Here is an 18,792-nt window from a genome sequence, read left to right as displayed (position 1 = left end):
ATATAGTATTTGTCTCTCTCTGACTTACTTAATTTTAAAACCTTCAAGGTCCATCCATGTTGTTGGATGGCAAGATTTCATCTGTTTTATGGCTGAGTAATCTTCCATTGTATATATACACCACATCTTCTTTGTCTGTTCATCTACCAATGAGCACTTAGTTTGTTTCCATATCTTTGCTACAGAACAAACGACACCGTGATGAACCTAAGGCTACATCTATCTTTTTGAATTAGTGTTTTCATATTCTTCAGATAAAGACTCAGAAGTGGAATTGCTGGATCACAGGGTAGTTCTATTAATTTTTTGAGGAATCTCCATACTTTGCATATGTGGCTACACCAATTTTCATTCCCAGCAGCAGTTTATGTGGGTTGGAAGGGGTGCCTCAATTTCCAGTTTAAGCAACAGAGTCAATAGCAAGGAAGCTGAGCCACTTCCCTCAAGGAGCTTCCACAAGGAGGGCAAAATGACAGAGTAATAAATAAAGCTACTATTTATTGAGCAGCGTTCATTGGCTATGTGTCAGGCACCACACAAAATGGTTTATGCACTTCTCAGCTCATCACAGGTTTGAGGCAGATATTATTTTCAATAAGAAAATTGAGGACCAAAGCACTTCTTCTGCCCAAGACCATACGGCTGGCAAATGGCAAGCCAAGAGCCAAGCCAAGGGAGGTCATCTCGGTGGGTCCCTGTGTGTAGTCAGCTCCTTGGCACTGCCGGGTACAACCTCGAACCAGGAGAACCAGAGCTTGAAAGTTATCATCAGCGAGGCTTCAGTATTCAGGAAAATGATGCTAGCCAGGCATCCTCTTAGCATTCTGTGCTCACAGCCCAATAACTGAGTACAGCAGGCCCTCTGAATTGTTCAAGGGCAGAATGTTTTCCCCTCTCCCCTCCCTGAGTGATCTGAATAGTTACTCACTGAATCTTGACCACCAGCTCTCTTTCACTTCCTGTGGCCCAATCCGACATGGGCTAAGTGTTCCTGAGACATTAGGGTGAAGAGTCCTTGAACTAGACTCTCCCGTATTCCTGTCACCTTCCAGAGAATTATTCTGTTTATTTTTTTTTCTGTTAAAGTCCTGGCATTAACATCCGCTCCCAACAGTGAATGTTAATGCCTCTCTAACATTCTTCATATGCTTAAAACCAGTGTAAGTGTTGTCTATAATAATGATAGGAAGACTGGAATAATAAACTCTTCTCCTTCTTTAGAAAAAGTGGTAAAGAGGGAGAGAAGAGATTTTTGCTTTAATCAGATGGGTTCTGGGTACTTTGATAGCGTGCTTAGAGGGATGGAAGGTAGGAAAGTGGGGCACGACAGTTTTGGGTAAGAAGGTTCACAAGGCAAGGTCTCTGCAGCTGGCAATGCAAGGGAATCATCTCAGGCTCCCAGGCATTGCTCACATCAGCTGCTGAATAATTGCCCTTAAAAAATAACAACTGAATGCCTTTGCAAAGAAGACTGTGGAATCTGTTCTGGCTCTTTTTAAATAAAGGATATTCGCTTATCTCCAGAATTGTTTCACTGGCTCTTCTGGAAGTGGGCCTATGATTTAGTGACCTCGTAAATTCCTCGGCAGCCCCTGGCTTCCGTAATTCTGTTTCCTCCGTGGCGGGTGAAAAGCAACTCGAGCAAACCTCTTTGCCTTCTTTCTACTTTTCTACACTGTCATCCTTCTCGGCTTTAGAGTGTATTGGTTCCCATGGAAACGGCAATGTCCTTGCTGTGGACAGAACTTAATCACAGCCGAAAGGGTGAAATAAAGTACTGTTTTTATCTTGGGTTGAAATTTGTATCATGATTCATGAAATGGAAGAGAGAAAGGAAAAGAAGAAAAACAGGAGGATAAGAAGGATAGGGGGGTGGGGAGGAAGGAGGGAGGGGCCGGGAATTGAAAGTGATTCCCCTTGCGTCTGCCTGAAGAAAACTGTTGAAGGGGAGGCTGGTGGCTGAAAGGCAGCACGTCCCTCACTGCACGCCAAGCGGGGTCTGTCCCAGTCCTCCCAGAGGCTCCGTGGAATCAGCTGTGACTGGCCCTGCAGGCTACTGGCCTGATGTGAATTGAGAGGCACCTGGCCCAGGGTATCGTCCCCCATCCCCGGTCACCATGAGAAGGCGAGTTGCTTAGGACACAGTTCCCACTAAATGAGGTAACAGCTGAAGCCGTGGTCGAGTCATAATTTTTTAGAGGATATTTTACTAGCTCTCTTTCAAGTCCTAGCAATTTGCTCACAGTCAGGTGCTCTGGCACTTCGTAAAGCTTTTAATAAAGTTACAAATCTCCAGAGACTCCCATCTCCTTTTCCAAGTCTTCTACCAGGCCCCTGAGGTTATCAGCCACTTCCCGCCATTCTAGTAACTACCCTACATCTGCATAGGAGCGGATGCAGGTTTGTGGAGTTTGAGGCTTATGGGACTTTGCATCTTCTTAAAGAAAAAAGATGCAAATTATAAATATGAAGCCAGGTACAAGATCTTGAAAGAAGTCCATGCAAATGAAGAGCTTAAACTTTACTGGCTTCCTGGGAATTCACTTCAGCATTATCTAATTTAATCTCAAAACAGCACCATGGGATATAAAATTACCTCTATTAACAAATGAGAAAACAGTCTGTATAAGAGTCATCAAAATTTACTACAAATTTATGAAAAGTTTACTAAACCCATGGATTCAACTGTGACTTTTGGGGATTGATAAACAGGACTGGATATCAGGGAATGTCTCTATGACTGAATTCTTGTGTGTTTGGTTGGATATTTTTTGCAGAAGTATCAGTTGTAACACGCAGAATCCATCCCATTCTTCCAAAATGTGACTTTCATTTCCCCTCCAAATCCAAGCCAGCTGATGGAATTGGATTTCAGCTTGGTTGAAGTGCTGGAGATGATATCATATAACCCACTTGCAAATAATTGCTTGGCTTCCTGCAATGCATTGTGTCTACTTGCCACAGAATAAAGATGGAAACTCAGACTATCAATTGGATGGCTGGTTAATATCCACAAGCAGTGTGCGTCTGCTGTTCCAGGACTGGAAATCAGGACCAGCCTGCAAAGCAGCTGGGCAGGGCAGTTTCTGGAGTCTTCCTGGTTGCATCCAGTTGTATGGATACTCTCACATTAACAGTGGAAACAGCCTTCCTTTACTCATATCAGCAATATTAACCAGTCTTCCATTTAAGTCTAACGAATAAGTTTAAAATAGATAAGTGCACAAGCATCCTTACATGCAAAGTTCCGAAGTATAGCTTCCCTGGCGGTGTCTTCAAAATGGCCAAAAAACTTAATACTCTTTCACCTCATCCTCCCCAGAAAACCATAGTGAGCACATTGGAGAAGGGCTACATGATGATGGGGTCTTCCAGCAGGCCAGCTACCATCCAGCATGAGAACCAGCAGGATCCATCTGGGACAAAGTCACAGAGCACAGGGTGGGAAGAGGAGGTGCCTACCCCAAGGAGGGAGGAGGGCTGTGAGGGAGAGCAGGGACCCCCACCCAGAATCCAGATTCACAAGTGTACGATGTGTTTGCACCTGAGGCACAGAAGTGCCAACCCAAATTTTCCCTAAGGACTTTGTAGACAAAGCACTTTTCTCAAGTCCCATAATAATAGCACAATTTTGTTAAGAGATTGCTAAGTATTTTTATATCTATGATCAAGTTTAATCTGTCATCTAATTTACCCTTACAACCCCATGAGGAAGGAACAATGGTAAGTAACCCTTTTTACAGATGAAAGAACTGAAGTTCCATGAGAGTAAGTAATTCTCAAGGTTACCAAGTCAGTGGTGGAGTCAAGGTCCAAATCTAGTTCCATTTGACTCCAGAATCATACTCCAAATCTTGATGACACTTGTGGGGAGCTTACCGTGGGCCAGTATCCATACTAGCAATTTACAGAGTCTCTTTTTTGCTCTCCACACTGACCCCTAAGGTATTTTATTCCTTTCTTCAATGACTCTATAGTTCAAGCTGGGGAAGAGAGTGAGGTAAATGAGAGTAAAATATTATTTCTGAAAAGGGAAAGGGAAGTCCTTCAGTCATATCTGACTCTTTGCAACCCTATGGGCTGTAGCCTACCAGGCTCCTCTGTCCATGGAATTTTCCAGGCATGAGTACTGGAGTGGGTTGCCATTTCCTTCTCCAATTATTTCTGATACAAATCAGAGTAACATAAGTGCAAGAGAAACATGAAGAGTTCACCAAGTGAATCACCCCAGGATGGACTTTATAAGGATAGTTTGGATTGTCAACCCATTGAATTGGAGAAACAAGAAATACTTCATGGAAGGACATGTGGGAACAAAGGCAGGGGCACATTTGAGAAATATTGTGTCTAGTTCTTGTGGCTTGACAGAAGCATAGGATGTTTACAAGGAATATTTGGCTGAGGAGTTGGATTGGCATTTATCATCAATTGGAAAAATTCTCAATTAATCTGGTAGACTGTGGGAGAAAGATGATCAGGTCCAAACTAAACTTCAAAAAGAGAAAATGTCAGAGCATTTGTAGACCAGACCAGTACAATTGTTTGAACAAGAGGTAGCAAAGGTCTGAATTTGGGTGGGAACAGGGAGGTTGAAGGGGAGGATCATTCAAGAAACACGTCTGGAATGCTGGATCTCGTGTTCCCCCCTGTGGGGACAAGACTTACACCAGACCTCTATTCAGTCTGCCCAGGGGCTTTAATTGGACCAGGATCCCCACAAGGAGTCAGAGGGTGTCTCTGGGGAGGAATGTTTCTTTGGAAGATGTTGACTCCCTGGAGAGGCTGCAGCCCTCATCACGGCGGGGGGCGGTGGGGGGGGTGCATTTGCAGTATTGACTGTTCACAGTTTCCCCCACATCTGTGAGCTCAGGATCTCAAGGGGCAGGGGAGAGAAAGAGAGAGCAAAGAGCTGAAGAAACGGTTTGTGGGTCTGGCAGGAACGTTGGCTGTCATTGGACACAAAATCTATATTTTGTAAGCATAATTGTTTTACAGCTTTCTCTGCTTTCTTTGTTGTTTTCCCTTTCATTCTCCCTTCGTGTTTTCTGTGGTGGTGCTATTTCAAATGAAGTTCCTTCTGAAAATTACTGCCTGTCTCAGCTGTGCTGAAAGGAATGAGAAAAAGGCTTCTTTTCCACTCGACTCTGAATGTTAAAGGTGCAGAAGCAGAGAGGCTGGGGTTGGGGGTGGGGAGATAGTGGGAAACCTAGGGAGCATTCAGGGAGGGAGTGGAATGGGCTCGAGCAGATGTTCCTCTGGCCGGGTCTCCTTCCAGGCTCTTCTCCCAGTGTGTTTGGATCTTGCTTGATTCCCAGAGAGGGTCCCCATACTTCTGGGTACACCACTGTCTTCTGCTGGTTCCTTTGCAGAAGGACCAAGATTGAAGTGACCCTAAAGGACAAGGACAGTATGATTCCTGTGTCTTCCAGCAGGGCCCAGTCCATCATCCATGGAGCTGGAGTGATCCATCTAAAAAGCAAACATTATCTATCATCCCAGTATCAAATCTCCCCAGGCTAACCAACTTGATCTGAGTCCCATTTACCTTCTGGGCTCATTTGTCCTATGTTTTAATCTTCTAGCAATGCTGAACTGCTTATGTTTTATCCTTCTTCCTCTTGGACTCCTTAATCTTAAAAGATGAGAACAATTTTGTCATTCTAGAGGGTAGGGGGACTCCAGTCTAGAAATGCCACAATGTGCCTGTGCGTACATGTGTATGTGTGTAGATGTGTACATGTGTGCATGTGTGTACATGTGCATGTGTGTGTCTGAGCATGTGTGTACATGTGTACATGTGTACCTATGTTTTGGAGGTCCAGGAGGAGGGACTCTCCCTCTGAGTCTGCCCCGTGTCTATCCACACATACTGTACTCTTTTTCTTCTTGATAAACACTTGACTTACTTCACTACTTACTGTCTTTCTGGAAATTCTTTTCTGCCAGGACCCTTGTCACTGACCACTGGTCTAGTGGCTAGGGTTTGGTGCTTTTACCACCGTGACCCAGCCTCAGTCTCTGGCTGGGAACCCAAGCCCCACTCCAAGGCATTGAAGGCTGAGGGCACCCAAGATCAGCCTCTCCTGAATTAATTCTAGCTGACTCAAAAGCCCCAATTCTGGGCTCCCATAATATCTGTAACACGTCACTGCCTTCACACTTACCATCTTGTTTGACAATAATTTGTGTGAAAGTCTGTTTCTGGAACCAGGCTGTGGACCATGGGCTCCTTGAATACAAAACTGAGTGTTCTTCATGTTGGTGTCACTGTGTCCCATCACCTGGAGATGCTCAATGAATGTTGGAGGAGTTAACCCTGAAAGCTGTCTCATGTGATGCCATGACTTTAATGGCATGGTCCCAACTTTAATGTAAAGACACGTTAAATGTCTGCAAAAGGATAAAGAGCATTCACATCGAGGGACTTCATGCTCACTCTTAAATAAAGATGAAAAGCACATTGATTGGTTAAGTGCAAGCTTCATTCAGAATCTCCAGGTTTGGAGCCCTGAGCCCGCTGGTATTTTATGTTTATTTACACATGGCAAAAATCTAGCTTCCTGTTTTGAGAGAAAATGTTTCTCTCAACAAGCTTTATTAAAATGTTCAAACAGTCTCACAGACATCAAATCGCTCTCACAACACAACTCTTTAGTGTAAACAATCAGAAATGCAAGGATTAAATCCCCTTTCAAGCGTATGTGGGCTTAAAAAGAAAGAGCAGTCATGCTTGGCAAAATAAGCTCTGAGCTTTATTGAACCTCTTTTTAGAGGGAAGCTCAGAACTGTCAGTCAACCAGAGACACATCTAGGGCCCACCTTGCTGAGCGTAAGGAACCAGAGAAAGGGATGAGCCGAGACAAACTTTGAAGCCAGATATTTTCATCTGCTTTACAATAAGAGAAAAAAGCAGTAGTTAATCCATTAGCACACCAGCTGGGTGGGGGACCCATTCTTATTTTTAAAATAGGCCTTCAAGGCCAGACCCCCTGGTTACCAGTATATAATTCCCATTGGCATGGGAAAGGGTAAGTAGTCATTTTGTTCGCCGTTGTTTTACTTTCAGATAAACGATAGTCTGGGAATCTGAAATCGGGCATAGCAGGAAGAAAACAGCTACACATGCCTTCTCAGAAATGCAGCAGTCCACACGTAACAAGGGCGCCAGTTGTTACGATTGTGTTGTTGTCCCGTCTTTTTCTAACGTGAACCATCTGGAAACAAGCTATTGAGAAATTAGAAGATGGCTTTCTTGCGATTCTCCCCTTCTCAGGGTCTAGACTGCTTTTGCTTATGTGCACAATAGACTCACCAACAAAGAAATTTTTGAAAGCACAGCACATATGCTCATATGTACATTCTGAAAACCACATGGGATTTTTCTCCATTTTAGCTTACACTCAGAAGCTGAAGCTGTCGTTAAGTAAAGGGAAAAGGCTGCTTTCAAGCATGAATCATTTTTCACAGACTTCATTAAAATAAAATAAACTTCTTTGCTAGTTAGTGAAAGGCAGTGGGGGAGGGTGGGGAAGGAAATTCTAACTCTCCCTTCTGTGCTGAAGATAAGGAAAGAAACTTCCATTCTGGCCATTTGAAAGAGGTGGAAGACAACACATCCGTTCTAAAGATAAATAAAATGAAGCACAAGGATGTCACTGGAGACAGACCAGCCCAGAGACTCAAAATGAATCAACAGCAGAAGCTTGAAGAAAATTTAGGTTTTCTGACTCCAAGGCCAGTGCTTTCTCCCCTAGGTTTAGGGATGCTTCCAGAAAATGTTACCAAAATTGTAGGTGCACTAATTAAACTTAGACATTTTAAGGGAGGTTCTCTTTCCAGATATCCTTCACAATATCAGTCTCTCATTATAACTTGTCTTTTTCCTCAAAGTTTGACAATATATTGAAATAGCCTGTGCATCCTTTTTAAAATTTTGAAATATTTTGACCCATCAAAAAATAATGTATGAACGCCATCCAACTTAAGAAATAAGATATTCAAAGTGAAGTTGAAGCCCCTCGGATGCCTCTATCCTCCCACACCACTGACCACCCTCTAGAATTTAATGTTTATGATTTGTATGTTTTAAAACAGATATGGACAGTCTGACAGGCACAATTTTTAATACTTTGCAAATATTGACTCATTAATCCAAGCAACCTTCCCATGAGTTGGATACCTCAGCTATTCTCATCTAACAAATGGCAATACTGTGACACAGAGAAGTCAGGTAACTCACCCAGGGTCACACAGCAACCAACTCACATAGGTAGGATAGGACACAAATCACAGATCCGGGATCTCAAGCTTGTGCTACCAGTTCCTAAGCTCTGCTTCCTCTTGCTATCTCTCTCTCTCTCTCTCTATATATATATATACCAACCTATCTCACCCTAAATAGCACGTACTGTTTCAGCTCATCATAATGCCATTCATGCTCAGTCACTTCAGTCCTGTCTGATTCTTTGTGACCCTATGGACTGTAAACCACCAGGCTCCTCTGTCCATGGGATTATCTAGGCAAGAATCCTGGAGTGAGTTGCCACGCCTTCCTCCAGGAGATCTTCCCAGCCCAGGGATTGAACCATGTCTCCTGCATCTCCTGTGCTGCGGATGGATTCTCTACCACTGAGCCACAGGGGAAGCCCATAATGCCATGATCCAGTATGTACGCTTTTCATTACACAGTGATAAAGGAGAAAAAAGTTCCTTCTTAGTATTATGTTTATAGGATTCATTCACGTTGCTGCAGGTAGTTTTAGCTCATTCATTTTCATTGCTGGTTATTTCATCATGATGTAAACAGACAGAATTACTTATTTTAATATCATTGAACACTCAGGGGTTTCTAGGATATTTTACTATTGTAAACATTGTTGTTATAAACATAGGAGAAGGCAATGGCAAACCATTTCAGTATTCTTGCCTTGAGAACCCCATGAACAGTATGAAAAAGCAAAAAGATATGACCCTGAAAGATGGACTCCCCAGGTTGGTAGGTGCCCAATATCCTACGGGAGAAGAGGGGGGAAATAACACCAGAAAGAATGAAGAGACAGACCAACGAAAAACAATGCCTAGTTGTGGATGTGACTGGTGATGGAAGTAAAGTAGGATGCTATAAAGAACAATGTTGCATAGGAACCTGGAATGTTAGGCCCATGAATTAAGGTTAATTGGAACTGGTCAAACTGGAGATGGCACGAGTTAACATTCACATTTTAGGAATCAGTGAACTCAAATGGACTGGAATGGGTGAATTTAACTCAGATGGGCATTATAGCTACTACTGTGGGCAAGAATCCCTTAAAAGAAATGGAGTAGCTCTCATAGTCAACAAAAGAGTCCAAAATGCAGTACTTCGGTGCAGTCTCAAAAACAACAGAATGATCTCTGTCCGTCTCCAAGGCAAACCACTCAATATCACAGTAATCCAAGTCTATGCCCCAACCAGTAATGCTGAAGAAGATGAAGTTGAACAGTTCTATGAAGACCTACAAAACCTTCTAGAATTGACACCCAAAAAAGATGTTCTTTTCTTTATAGGGAACTGGAATGCAAAAGTAGGAAGTCAAGAGACACCTGGAGTAACAGGCAAATTTGGCCTTGGAGTACAGAATGAAGCAGGGCAAAGGCTAATAGAGTTTTGCCAAGAGAATGCACTGGTCATAGCAAACACCCTCTTCCAACAACACAAGAGAAGAGTCTACACATGAACATCACCAGATGGTCAACATCAAAATCAGACTGATTATATTCTTTGCAGCCAAAGATGGAGAATCTCTATACAGTCAGCAAAAACAAGACAAGGAGCTGACTGTGGCTCAGATAATGAACTCCTTATTGCCAAATTCAAACTTAAATTGAAGAAAGTAGGGAAAACCACTAGACAATTCAGGTATGACCTGAATCAAATCCCTTACATTTTATCACAGTAGAAGTGACAAACATATTCAAGGGATTAGATCTGGTAGACAGAGTGCCTGAAAAACTATGGATGGAGGTTCATGGAATTGTACAGGAGGTAATGATTAAGACCATCCCCAAGGAGGGGGGATGAGGAGGCCTTACAAATAGCTGTGAAAAGAAGAGAAGCAAAAGGCAAAGGAGAAAAGGAAAGATATACCCATCTGAATGCAGAGTTCCAAAGAATAGCAAGGAGAGATAAGAAAGCCTTCCTCAGTGATCAATACAAAGAAAAAGAGGAAAACAATAGAATGGGAAAGACTAGAGATTTCTGCAAGAAAATTAGAGATACCAAGGAACTATTTCATGCAAAGATGGGCACGATAAAGGACAGAAATGGTATGGACCCAACAGAAGCAAAAGATATTAAGAAGAGGTGGCAAGAATACACAGAAGAACTGTACAAAAAAGATCTTCATGACCCAGATAGCCACAATGGTGTGATCACTCACCTAGAACCAGACATCCTGGAATGCGAAGTCAAGTAGGCCTTAGGAAGCATCATTACGAACAAAGCTAGTGGAGATGACAGAATTCCAGTTGAGCTATTTCAAATCCTAAAAGATGATGCTATGAAAGTGCTGCACTCAACATGCCAGCAAATTTGGAAAACTCAGCAGTGGCCACAGGACTGGAAAAGGTCAGTTTTCATTCCAATCCCAAAGAAAGGCAATGCCAAAGAATGCTCAAACTACCACACAATTGTACTCATCTCACACACTAACAAAGTAATGTTCAAAATTCTCCAAGCTAGGCTTCAACAGTATGTGAACTGTGAACTTCCAGATGTTCAAGCTGGATTTAGAAAAGGCAGAGGAACCAGAGACCAAATTGCCAACATCATTGGATCATCAAAAATACAAGAGAGTTCCAGAAAAAATCTACTTCTGCTTTATTGACTATGCCAAAACCTTTGACTGTGTGACTCACAACAAACTGTGGAAAATTCTTCAAGAGATGAGAATACCATACCATCTGACCTGCCTCCTGAGAAATCTGTATGCAGGTCAAGAAGCAACAGTTAGAATTGGACATCAAACAGCAGATTGATTCCAAATAGAGAAAGGAGTACGTCAAGGCTGTCTATTGTCACCCTGCTTATTTAACTTATATGCAGAGTACATCATGAGAAACACTGGGCTGGAAGAAGCAGAAGCTGGAATCAAGATTGCTGGAAGAAATATCAATAACCTCAGATATGCAGATGACACCACCCTTATAGCATAAAGAGAAGAAGACCTAAAGAGCCTCTTGAAGAAAGAGAGTGAAAGAGTTGGCTTAAAACTCAGCATTCAGAAAACTAAGATCATGGCATCTGGTCCTGTCACTTCATGGCAAATAGATGGGAAAACAATGGGAACACTGACACACTGTATTTTCTTGGGCTTCAAAGTCACTGCAGATGGTGAGTGAAGCCATGAAATTAAAAGATGCTCTCTCTTTGGAAGAAAAGCTATGACAAACCTAGACAGCATATTAAAAAGCAGAGACATCACTTTGCTGACAAAGATCAGTTTAGTCAAGGCTGTGGTTTTTCCAGTAGTCATGTGTGGATGTGAGAGTTGGACTATAAAGAAAGATGAATGCTGAAGAATTACTACTTTTGAACTGTGGTGTTGAAGAAGACTCTTGAGAGTCCTTTGGACTGCAAGGAGATCAAACCAATCAATCCTCAAGGAAATCAGTCCTGTGTATTCATTGAAAGGACTGATGCTGAAGATGCTCCAATACTTTGGTCACCTGATATGAAGAACTGACTCATTGGAAAAGACCCTGGTGCTGGGAAAGATTGAAGGTGGGAGGAGAAGGGGACGTCAGAGGATGAGATGGTTGGATGTCATCACCAACTTGATTGACATAAATTTGTGCAAGCTTTGGGAGCTGGTGATGGACAGGGAAGCCTGGGGTGCTGCAGTCCATGGGGTCTCAAAGAGTCAGACACCACCGAGCGACTGAACTGAATTGACTGAATTGATTATAAGCATTCCTGTGAAAGGTTGCTGGGCACACGTGCATTGTTTTTCTCAAGAGTATGTGCCTAAGAATAGAACTGTTGGATGAAAGGGTATACTTAACTTCAGAGATCCTATATATTGCCAGATTATCCTCCAAGGTGTTGTACTAACTCACACTCCTTCAGCAGGTGAGGTTCCATTTTTGACATTATTTCTAAAACCAGGTATTGATTTAAAACTAGGTGCTTGGATATTAGCTATTTTAGGCTTTTAAAATTCTATGATTTTAATTTGCCTTTCCTTGATTACCAGTTAGGTAGAAAAGTCTTTTCAGTAGGGTCTTCTGAGCACTGCCGGTTTTTATTGTTTACTACTTTTCTCTTGAGTTGTCTTTTTAAAAAATGTATAGGAGGTCTTTGTGTATTCTGCCTAATGACTTGTGTCCATTATGTTTATTAGAAATATTTTCCATGTTTCTTTTAATGGATGTAATGGACATGGATGCTAAAAAGACTATACAATAAAGATAGAAAACGACCAAGAAGTAGAATTTCTAGGTCATTCCCTGGTGGCTCAGATGGTAAAGAATCCACCTGCAATGTGGGAGACCTGGATTTGATCCTTGGGTTGAGAAGATCCCCTGGAGGAGGACGTGGCAACCCACTCTAGTATTCTTGCCTGGGCAATCTCCATGGACAGAGGAGCCTGGTGGGCTACAGCCCATGGGGTCACAAAAGCGAAACAGCACAGCATAGCAGATTTAGGTTTAACTTAGTAAGAAACTTCCAGACAAATTTCCAGATTGGCTGTAATATTGTAAAATCCTGCCAGAAAGGTATAAAAATACTAGTTGTCCTGAATTCTTATCAACATTTGGTATCAGTCTTATTTATGTCAGACTTTCTAGTACATGTGCAGTGATATCATTGTACTTTTCACTTGATTTTCCCTAATTTATGATGTTGCTGCTGCTGCTGCTAAGTCGCTTCAGTCGTGTCTGACTCTGCGCGACCCCATAGACGGCAGCCCACCAGGCTCCCCTGTCCTGGGATTCTCCAGGCAGGAACACTGGAGTGGGTTGCCATTTCCTTCTCCAATGCATGAAAGTGAAAAGTGAAAGGGAAGTCTCTCAGTCGTGTCCGACTCTTCGCGACCCCATGGACTGCAGCCCACCAGGCTCCTCCGTCCATGGGATTTTCCAGGCAAGAGTACTGGAGTGGGGTGCCATTGCCTTCTCCCTTATGATGTTGAGCATTTTTTATTTGTTATATATATGTATGTATATATATATATATATATAGAGAGAGAGAGAGAGAGAGAGAGTATATTATATCCCAGTATGTAGCTTGCCTATTCATTTTTTAACAATGTCTTTGGAAATGTGGAATACTTTAGTTACTCTATTTCATCCTTTTTTGGGGGCAAGGGGTCAGTGATTTCTAGAGGTTCTAAGCAATCTTTCCTTATTTCTAAGGTGTATAAATTCTCCCCTGTATTCTAGAAGCTTTAATTTTTTAGCTTTAATGTTTAATTTAAAAGACTCATTTCAAATTAATTTTTGTCTATAGGGTGAATTATAAGTCAAAACTGTTTTTTGTATGTACCCAGTTATTCCTGCATTGCTTGTTGAGAAGATACTGCTTTCCTAAAGGTGTTAAGGTGCTTTGGCACCTTGGTGAAAGTTAAGTTATATGAGCATGAGTCTATTTCTGATCTCTCTATTGGTTCCATCAATCTATTAGGCTGCTTTTTCGACAACATCACACAATCTTAATTAGTTCAACTTCATATCGTTTCCTTTTCATTGAGCTTCTCCATTATTTTTTAGTCTCTATTTCATTTTTTAAAGCTCAACATTCAGAAAACTAAGACCAAGGCATCTGGTCCCATCACTTCATGGCAAATAGATGGGGAAACAGTGGAAACAGTGTCAGACTTTATTTTTCTGGGCTCCAAAATCGCTGCAGATGGTGATTGCAGCCATGAAATTAAAAGACACTTACTCCTTGGAAGGAAAGCTATGACCAACCTAGACAGCATATTAAAAAGCAGAGACATTACTTTGCCAACAAAGGTCTGTCTAGTCAAGGCTATGGTTTTTCCAGTGGTCATGTATGGATGTGAGAATTGGACTGTGAAGAAAGCTGAGTGCCGAAAAATTGATGCTTTTGAACTGTGGTGTTGGAGAAGACTCTTGAGAGTCCCTTGGACTGCAAGGAGATCCAACCAGTCCATCCTAAAGGAGATCAGTCCTGGGTGTTCATTGGAAGGACTGATGCTGAAGCTGAAACTCCAATACTTTGGCCACCTCATGAGAAGAGCTGACTCATTTGAAAAGACCCTGATGCTGGGAGGGATTGGGGGCAGGAGGAGAAGGGGAAAACAGAGGATGAGATGGTTGGATGGCATCACTGACTCGATGGACATGAGTTTGAGTTGACTCCGGGAGTTGGTGATGGACAGGGAGGCCTGGCGTGCTGCAGTTCATGGGGTCGCAAAGAGTTGGAACCGACTGAGCGACTGAACTGAACTGATTTCATTTATCTCTACTCCGATCTTTATGATTTCTTTCCTGCCACTAACTTGCTTGTTCTTCTTCTGGTTCCTGTAGGTGCAATGTTAGATTGTTTATTTAAGATTGCTTATTTGTTTCGTGAGGTAGGTTTGGATCATTAGAAACTTCCCCCTCAGAACTGCTTTTGCTACCCCCCATAGATTTCAGATCATTGTGTTTTTGCTTTCATTTGTCTCCAGATATTTTTAATTTTTTCTTTGAGGTAACCCATTGGTTGTTTAGTAACATATTGTTTACCTTTCACGTGTTCATTTCTTGCAGTTTTTTCTTATTGTTGTTGTTCAGTTGCTAAGTCATGTGCTACTCTTTGTGACCCCATGAACAGGCTTTCCTGTCTTTCACCATCTCCCAGAGTTTGCTCAAACTCATGTCCGTTGAGTCAGTGATGCCATAAAACCATCTCATCCTCTGTCACCCCCTTCTCTTCCTGCCTTCAATCTTTCCCAGCATCAGGGTCTTTTACAATGAGTCATCTCTTTGGGGTTCAATTCATGGGTCGGAAAGATCCCCTGGAGAAGGGAATGGTTACCCACTCCAGTATTCTTTTCTGGAGAATTCAATGGACAAATGTGCCTGGCAGGCTAAAGTCCATGGGGTTTCAAAGAGGCAGACACAACTGAACGACTAACACTTCCACTTTCACTCACCATTGTAAAATAATATATTTTATAAAAAGAAATAAAAGTGCAATATTTTTATTTGGATAACAGAATTGCAGAAGAATATTATGTCTATCTGTATTGTTTTTTACTATAGGCATACCTTGCTTTATAATGAAACAATAATTTTCAAAAGCTTCTGTTTAAGTAGGAGAACTGAAGGCTAATGGGAAATCTCACCTTGATAAGAGAGTCCAGTTAAAGAATTAAAATAAATTAGGTAGAAGAATGAGAACTGGTATTTTGAGAGAAAAAGATATTTTTGCTGCCCTCTCTTATCTCTTCTAGGATGGGGAGAAAAAAGAGGGCTTAAAGAGACAAGATGAGCATGTACCAAATATGAAGCATTTAATTAGGGAAAAAAATAAGGTATCTACATTATCAGTTTGTTAAAATTTGCATCTTAAAGAGAGAGCTACCCCAAAATCTTTCAGGTGTAAAAAAAGATGCAACTAGTTTTCAACCTTTGAAAATTTTAACTATTGTATCATTTGCGCTTATCTGTATTATTTTTAATATCCTTAAATTCCTTTCCTACATGAGCATCTACCTTTGCACACAAGATCAAACAGAAGACCACTAATATACCAATACTGGGCACCTAAAATTGCTGCCCAGTATTGATACATTCATGGCATTTGCCCTAATTGTCTCCTTAGCAGTGATTGAGGTAGTGCTGTAATAGCTTATCACATTTGTAATTATTATTTTTTAAAAATGTAGGCATGAAAATGTTGATACTAATGATAAGAGCAGGACTGTATTCTACCTAACAGAAGTGAGATAAAGATAGATATTTTAAATTAAAATCTGTAATCTCATTTGGAAATTTATGTAACAAGCCATTTGACTCTACATTCATAGGTAATGTAAAAGAATAAAATTAAATAACATGTACAAACAATGTGATCAGACAATTAATGGCATAAGGATTGGAAAGGAGGCTAAAACTCTATCTGTTGGCAATGTGATTATCTCTCTAGAAAACTTGAAAGAATCAATGGAAAAACTATTATAAACAATAAGAATTTAGTAAAGTCACAAATTATAAAAACCAACATCCAGAAATCAATACTCTTATATATATATATATATGTACATATATATATATATAAGTAATGACTACTTAGTATAATGAGAGAGAAGACTCTATTTTATAGTAGCAAGACAAAATAAAATGAAATTAAAACAACTAGAAGCATTGTTGGTACAGCTGTTCAATCGCTAAATTGTGTTTGACTCTTTGCCACCCCATGTACTGCAGCAAGAGAGACTTCCTTGGCCTTTGCCATCTCCTGGAGTTTGCTCAAATTCATGTCCACTGAGTTGTTGATGCCATCCAACCATCTCATCCTCTGCCACCCCTTCCCCTTTTGCCTTCAATCTTTCCCAGCAACAGAGTCTTTTCCAATGAGTTGGCTCTTTGCATCAGATGGCCAAAGTATTGGAACTTCATCTTTAGCATCAGTCCTTCCAGTGAATATTAAGGATTAATTTCCTTTAGGATTGACTGGTTTGATCTCCTTGCTGTCCAAGGGACTCTCAAGAGTCTTCTCCAACACCACACTTCAAAAGCATCAATTCTTCAGTGCTCAGCCTTCTTTATGATTCAACTCTCACATTTGTACATGACTACTGGAAAAACCATAACTTTGACTATACGGACCCTTTTTAGCAAAGTGATGTTTCTGCTTTTGAATACACTGTCTAGGTTGGTCATAGCTTTTCTTTCAAGGAGCATCTTTTAATTTCATGGCTTCAGTCACCATCAGCAGTGATTTTTGGAGCCCAAGAAAAAAAAACCTGTCACTATTTCAAATTTTTCCTCTTCTATCTGCCATGAAGTGATGAAACTGGATGCCATGATCTTCATTTTTTGAATGTTGAGTTTAAATCCAGATTTTCCACTCTCCTCTTTCACCCTCATCAAGAGGCTCTTTAATTCCTCTTAACTTTCTGCTATTAGAGTGCTATCATCTGCATACATGAGGCTGTTGATATTTCTACCTGTAATCTTGATTCCAGTTTGTGCTTCGTCCAACCCAGCATTTTGCATGATGTACCCTGCATAGAAGTTAAATAAGCAGGGTGACAATATACAGCCTTGTCATATTCCTTTCCTAATTTTGACCAGTCCATTGTTCCTTGTAAAGTTCTGTCTTGACCTGCATACAGGTTACACAGGAGAGAGGTAAGGTGGTATGGTATTCCTATCTCCTTAAGAATTTTCCAGTTTGTTGTGATCCACACAGTCAAAGGCTTTAGCGTAGTCAGTGAAGCAGAAGTAGATGTTTTTCTGGAATTCCTTTGCTTTCTCTGTGATCCAGCAAATGTTGGCAATTTGATCTCCGGTTATTCTGCATTTTCTAACCCCATTTGTACATCTGGAAGTTTTTGGTTCATGTACTGCTGAATACTAGCTTGGAGGACTTTGAGCATAACCTTGCTAGCATGTGAAATGAGGCAATTGTACGGTAGTTTGAATGTTTTGGCATTGCCCTTCTTTGGGATTGGAGTGAAAACTGACCTTTTCCAGTCTTGTGGCCACTGCTGAACTTTCCAAATTTGATGACATGTTGTGTGCAGCACTTTAACTATAAGCATAGATAACAAGAGGTGTCCAAAGTATATTTGAGGAAATCTATAAAATATTCTTTAGAGATTGAAATGTAGATATAAAAATAACAACATATACCATATTCTTGGATACAGAGACTCAACATCATGAACATGCCATTTTTTCATTTAATTATATTTAATGTACTACATGTAAAAATACTAATGCCATGGGTTATTTGGTTTTCATTTTTTTCCTGAAGCTGGGCCAGTTGATTATAATATGTGTTAAGATGAACAGGAAAAGAGAAGAGCCAGAAAAACACTCAGAAAGAAAGGCAATGACAGCCGAGAGCGGTCCCTGCTAAACACTAAGCATGTAACACCACATAGACTACAGGGTTCTGTGCTTAGAACTGTGTAATACTGGCTCATGAGTCCATGAGTGCATCACTGAGCAGAGAGAAAATGCAATAGACTTGAATACAATGGAAGCTTAGTGTATGATAAAGACAACATCTAAAATCAGCGAAGAAATACAGAATTCTTAATAAGAGGTGTTATGACAACTAAATAACTATATTGAAAAATGTAAAATTGGATCCATTTCTCACACTAAAGCTAACATAAATAACACATGGATCAGATATTTGTCTAAATGATAAAACCATTAAAGTACTAGAGGAAATATGTGTAAATTTCTTTATAACTTGGAAGTGAACAAAACTTTTCCCAAACATGACAAAAATCAGAATGGAAAAGGGGAAAAAAACAATAAATTTGATTTCATATAAACAAAAAGCAAAGATACTTTGCATGACAAAATGAAACCTACCAAAAAAAAAGCCACATCTTAAGCAAAGTCAAAGATAATTAACAAATTTTAAAATATTTTAACTTATGTCACAAAAGTGATGGATAGCTACATCTAAAAAATAAGAAGAAATGCCCGTAGCCCTTAGAAAAGTATAGATAACACAATTTTATCTATTTTAGGTAATTCACTAAAAAAGAAATGTTAATGGCCTTTAAACATAGGGAAAGACACTCAGTTTCACTCATAATATTAGAGATACAAATT

The 18,792-nt window shown here is 40.7% G+C and overlaps 1 long non-coding RNA gene across 1 annotated transcript in view; it reads right to left on the bottom strand.

The window, feature by feature from the left end:
- Window positions 1–2,632: 2,632 nt before the first annotated feature.
- LOC122426724 overlaps window positions 2,633–18,792 on the bottom strand; it is a 79,303-nt gene continuing 63,143 nt past the window's right edge. The window contains exon 4 of the long non-coding RNA XR_006265228.1: window positions 2,633–5,391. This is a non-coding gene — a long non-coding RNA (uncharacterized LOC122426724). The remainder of the gene's footprint in view (window positions 5,392–18,792) is intronic.

The sequence above is a fragment of the Cervus canadensis genome, chromosome 24, assembly GCF_019320065.1.
Source record: "Cervus canadensis isolate Bull #8, Minnesota chromosome 24, ASM1932006v1, whole genome shotgun sequence".
NCBI classification, from domain to species: domain Eukaryota; kingdom Metazoa; phylum Chordata; class Mammalia; order Artiodactyla; family Cervidae; genus Cervus; species Cervus canadensis.
The sequence above is the reverse complement of the archived record's forward strand: the minus strand, read 5'-3'. Positions and strand labels throughout refer to the sequence as shown.